Genomic DNA, 6,462 nt, shown 5'->3' with positions numbered 1-6,462 from the left:
GAGAGAGAGAGAGAGAGAGAGAGAGAGAGAGAGAGAGCAATTAAATCACAGGAAGATACTGCGAGCGTTTTGAACTCTATCTACTCTTTCGCTCTTGTGAATTATAGATTATTACATAATTGAACATATGTCATTATATGGAAAGAACGGTTGCTATATTTAGGTAGATACAGATCTGAAAGTAATTTGTTGGACCAAAATATGTAGGATACTCAAACTAGTTGCTAAAATGTAAAAAATTGTGCAACATTGTTCATCGTGCTTGAGATTCTTACATTATAATTATTTTGATAAAACTAGATAAAACTTTACAGCAAAAATTTACTTCGAACTGGATTAGATGCTTCTTATAGTTTTTAGATACTAAAAACGTAAGCTAAGAAATTTCTTTATATTAGATTTTCAGAAAATTCAAGATAATTCTAAAATAATTTCCAAAGTAATTAAGATTTAATATCCAAAAGTGACTTTTTTGATGATATTTTTTTTTTTTTAAAGATATCTTAAAATTTTTATTAAAAGTCATGAATGTATTATTCATCCTCTATAAAATTTATTTTTTATATTTCAATATCTTATTTTTCAGCCATGTTATAAATGATTTAAATACACGATTTAAAATTTTCTATTTTTGTATTTAAATAGAGATTTTTAAGATAGTAAATTTTCCGCTTGTGATGAAGTTATTGGATCATCCGGAAAGTTCGTGCCGTAAAAGATTTAAATTTAATAAATGAAATTAAAAATTTCTTCTGCGTTTCAATTTTCCTTCAAAATCAGCACGAACTTTCCGGACAACTTAATATACAACTTAATATACAATTTCTAGTTTGTGGCTATGAATACAGAGATCATTTTCGTCTGAAACACTTTTTTTGAAAATGTATTTTATCGAGATAATTTATGGGTAGTGAAAATGAGACACTGTGTATGTATATATGAATATATACATACATTCAGTGAAATCTGTAACAATAATTACACTATATATCGATATTTACAAATAGAAATTATAAATATATTATAAATATATCTATATCATCAATTAATATGTTCTGTGCCGCATTCATTTTAAGTGAGTTGTCTCGTGGAAGTCACGTCGGTAATCTTTATTATTTATTATATTTGTAATTATTAAATAATGTCTATTTTATCATGGTTATTATTATAAAGAAGATTTAGTGCATTATCAATATTGCATAATATATCATAATTATGTGCATTTACGTATGATATCAGAAATTATATATAAAATTATGTTTTTTTATATATACTCAAAAATCAAACAATCCGAATGAAAAATTCAACGTGAGTCATCAGTGGACCTACACAGGATACAATGGATTCAACATAGAACATGTCAAAAACATGATCGCAAATATGAATACTGAATTATTTTGGGATAAATAGGCATCATATTTGATCATTTTAGTTCAGCGAAAAAAGATTCGTTTTAGATAAGTTATCAAAGCATGTTCACTATTTTGATCAGAAAGAATTTTTGGGCGTAGATAGATCGATCGATTGACAATGATTGATTGGCGAAGGAACAGGCGCGGCTTTTTTTCTTTCTTTTTTTTCGTAAACCCTGAGCTTTCATATAGGGAGGGCGAAAAATGAAGGGAAGACTGATGATGAAAGTTAGAGCACTGCCGCAAGCATCGCGTCTTGGAGATTTCATCCCATAATCTGGCGCCATTTGCCAAGTTATGCAAATCGCTAATTTTAATTGGTAGCATTATAACAGGATTTATAATTTCCAATATGCCGCTGATCGAAATTTCGCTGATTGATTTCAATAAATTGAAATTCAATTTTAATTCAATTAACGATGTTAATGGTGACCTCGAGGCTATGCTGGCGTACGGAAAAAACGTACATGAATGCGGGATGAAAACACGGGAGAACAGTCGCGTGTAATATCTATGACCGAGCATTGCTTTTAGTAGATTAAACGTTCTCGTGCTAATTAACACTTTCGTGTGCTGCCTTGATCATCGACCTATCTTGAAAACCAGAACGGAACCTGTCTCGTGTCCCTCGTGCTTAGAATTGCCATTCATTCTCTTTTTAGAACATCTGGGAACGTCTGGTTGATTTTCCGAAGGCGTCTGGAGTAATTATAATAGGTATATATCTGAAAATAATTATGTTAGATCAAAATAATTATATTGAATATTCAAGCTGGTTGTTAGAATATCTGGTTGTTAGAATATCAAAACTTCTTGAAGTATATTGTCATCATGCTTGAATGTACATAATTATTTTGTTCATTTAATATAATAAGTAATTCTCAAATTTAGCTAAATTTTTAGATACTTCAGCAAAACCGTTTTAAATGTTGAAACAGAAATTGATCATTTACAATTGAACATAAGGAGATTATTATGACTATCATTTTGATTGATTATTTTTTTAAAGTAAAATTTGTATTATTAATAAACAATAATAAATGTGACACATAAATGTGAAATAATTATTCGTTACTGTTTTGACTAATTTTATCTACACGTATTTTTTATGCGTCCGAGGTTGTAAGAGAAATGTCCAGAATTTTGACCTGTAAGTTCTAGTTTTGAAAATTGTATAAGACAACTCTACCAGCTTCTCATGCTCGGTTAAAGTGCTCAGCGCTGTCCAATTTTCGTTAGCGACCATTAGGCTCCCTCCGTCGCTTGCTCTGCAAGTTCGCGTAGTTCTCGGCAATAAGAAATGAAGTGGGCTCGCGGAGCATTATAACGAGCTTCATGATGTCGTGCACGTATATCGCACCCTCTCTCGCTTCGCCTCTCCGAGGGAGAGAGTCGTTGGTATCCTCAGAATTACCCTCCTACCTTTACAGCATCCCGACTTTGCGTTTTAAAAAACTTCTTCTGGCTGGCGAAGGGGTGAGTAGGCCGGGTTAACCCGAAAGCAGCCCCAGGGAAAAAAATTAAAGTTGCGACGCGTACCGCTCATCCATCTCCCCTCGAGCACTGAGTTAACGCAACATTATGTACTCCTCACGGCTCACCGACGTTAATGTCTGCTCAAGATGACGTTACCGGTGCTGGGAATCGTCTTTTTAACGACTTACAAACCATCTGTGTTCCGTCATCCCCGCTACCGGCGAATAAAAATCGCGTATGAAAAATAATGAAAAAAAAACAGAGACAAAACGAATTTTCACGACGTTATCTTACATTACGAAGATTGTTGGCTACCTGAATCCATGCTGGAATCTCGTAATGTTTCCTTTAGTGGATTTTTTTATCACAGTACGAGTATCTTGTTTAATAAAAAAAAAAAAACGTCACGCTGTAATCTGAATGAAGATAAGATTTCATTAAAGGGATCCTGAAGTTGTCCGTTTTACGGACTCAATACAACTTATACACATATAATTTAATATTTACTTTAATGTGTCACTGACACATTACTACATACTACTATATCAATATCACGTACATATGATACATACGCATAAATTTTCATAATATATTTTTATATCGAATTAGGGATTTAAATCTACTTTTAAGAATTCAACGTTGTTTGTTCATATAAGTTACTAGTGGACTACAATTTCATAAATACAGAAAAAAAGCAAAGCTTTTAAATCAAGCAGTTATCAATGTTGATTTCTGTTTATTTCTATGAATGTAATACTTAATTGTTGATACTTAATAAGAAACTTGAATGCTGAAACTTACATCTAATAATCTATCTCGACAAATTTGACTTGTCATTACGAATTAAAAAAGGTTGAAAAATATTACTTTGAATTATAAATTAAGATAAAAAATTTTGTACTTTTGGCAGAAATCAGCATAATTAATAAACGCATAAAATGAGTCGCAATATTCATGATCATTGATTGTGTAAAATCGTAACGGCACTGTAAAATTTTTTAGTGCGTACTTCATAGACGTCATTCTTCTTAATCAATCGCAGCATATCAGCGCGCGCTTAAATGCGCGTATATACACGTTTTATGATGTCTATAAAATCCGCGATGTCACGGCATAGCGCTCCTGAAAAAATTGCCGGGAAACAGTCGTAAACGCGCACAGTAGCCTGTATTTTCATGTAATCACGCCGCATGCGGCGCTTATTGTATCCGATCGGTTTCACGACAAAATCCGTCGATGACGCGCGCGGGTAAGCCTTTAAACATGCACTCGTCAGGTAGTATTAAAAGCTCACTGTGACGCACTTTCCTCTCTTTTTCCGGTCGCTCCTCGTTTTCGCGTGTGCGATTTGTCTGTCTTTTTCTTTCTCTCTCTCTTTCTCTTTCTCGCTCTTTTTTTTTTTTAAACGACCACCAGATAGAATCCAGCTGGTCCCGCGCGTCGAAAACATTCAACGAGACAAGCGGAAAAAAATATTAAAAAAAAAAAAAGCGGATCTTTACACTCCGCGTACCAGCGCGAATATTGCTGACAGGCTTGTACAGTTTATCAGCTACGACAAATAGCAAGTTTGATTGGTATAAACAGAGAAAAAAGTGCAACCGAGGAAGAAAAATGAATATCGGCCGCGTGAATCGAACTTTCGGCGTGCGATTGTCGATCGAAAATTGCCGTCCTATAACGAAATCGCAAGACTCGGTGGCTCGATCTGTAATTTATCAGTCTGACTGGGGAATTGAGTTATTAAAGTTTCAGTGATTGATACTCGCCCGAATGGGGCCCGGGCAAAAATGGAAAGTTGAAACCTTAAAGCGGTGTCTCGTGAAATTCACTGTCGACACTTTTCCGCGCGGCCATATTTCAAAGAGTTTCTCCGATACATACGACATTGCCACAAACCATGTTAGGCTATTTGTATTTATTGGACTTGCTACCGATTAAGGCTACACTCATTCCCGCGCGACGATCTTTCCTTTCTCGATGACTAGAGAATGTTGTCGGATGAAGTCGTTAAGAGGCTGTTGTTAGGCGGACCGTAGGAGAAATTTATCGTGGGTCGTTTATTAGAACAAATCGAGTTTTCATGCGGCCGATTGGTCATCCATTCGATACGTTAAGACGATCGATGAGCGAAGACCGTTCTCGCGTCAGATCGATCTTTCTTTCTCTTCGTCTCAGCGACAATTTTATAGTTTTATGTAATGTAGTTTTATGTAATGTAATAACAGCACACAAATGGAACAAAATCTTTAGATTTCTTCAAAGGGCAATTCAGAACAGGCTTTTTTAGAATTTTGATATTTTTTGCGGCAGCCTTGATTAAGATTTTTGTTGGGATTTTGCTAGTGGTAATCAACCGAAGAAAGTCGAAAAATATGTACTTATCTATTTTTTTAAATTATTTATTTCCAATATAGCTTTTCATATCTTGCAACGTTATAAATATATAATTGTTCTTAATGAAATTGATTTTAATCTTGAAAAGGATTAATCGTGATTTATTATGTCTGTTTTTATGTAAACACATGTATCTCGTTGTTTGTATACTGAGAGAAAGTTGTCAGTATATTCTATTATCTAAATAGAGCAATCGATGTTTGGCACTGTTGCGTATATATAAAGCAGAGTATAGAAGCGAAAGAAATATAGAAAAATAAGAAGTAAGTTACATATTTTTTGAACTTCCCCGGTTAATTATCATTATCAGAGTCTTAACAAAAATTTTTATCATGACTGCCGTAAAATAATAAAAATAAGATCCTGTTCTGAATAATTACTCTTCAAAAGATTTAAAATGCTAGTTTACTATAATAACAACATAATTAAAAAATGCCATTTTTAACTGCTTGAAAAAAAAGAATAGATGCAAGAAGAAGGAAACTTTAAAAGATCCTACTTTTATTCTTTGATCAGTTATTACACTAAAATTGCATTTGAAAATTATAATATTAGCAAATTTTAATAATTCAAGATATTTAAATTTATTTTCTGGAAAACTTTGATCTCTAAGTTGTATCGTTGTTGTAACAAATGAGCAAAGTACAGTATATTGTAAATGTCATGTTACGTCGTATCATGATTGGGACGCATTTTTTTTTTTTGGGGGGGGGGGAATCCTACAGACTGAGTGTTTGTTATTTATAAGAACATATATAATAATAATAATATAGTTTAGTGAATATCAAGAGAAAAGAGATATATTATTAAGAGAGATATTTTTTTACTTTAGTTCTTGGATTTTTTAATATCAAATCTATCTCGCATCTGCACGCATTTTTGAATTGTCTTTAGTCGACTCAGGGAAATATTAGTATCACTAACGTATGTGTAATACTGTCGCGTACTGCCCACTCAGCGTATCTTTTTTCCTCTATCGCCAGTAGGATTACAAGGGCGATTATGATCGAGCACGACGAGCGCTGGAAATTCTATAAGATACCTCAACGAGCGCGTTCACTTGTATAAGTTGCGCAAGGGTGTGTTCGTGTATGAGGGGATCCAATGTCGGTCTGTCAACTTGCAAGTGCAGATGCGGGAGGGGAAGCAAAACAGAATGCGAGTAAATGAGTGTGTG

The sequence above is a fragment of the Atta colombica genome, unplaced genomic scaffold, assembly GCF_001594045.1.
Source record: "Atta colombica isolate Treedump-2 unplaced genomic scaffold, Acol1.0 scaffold274, whole genome shotgun sequence".
Lineage (NCBI taxonomy): Eukaryota > Metazoa > Arthropoda > Insecta > Hymenoptera > Formicidae > Atta > Atta colombica.
This window is presented reverse-complemented; position numbering follows the sequence as displayed.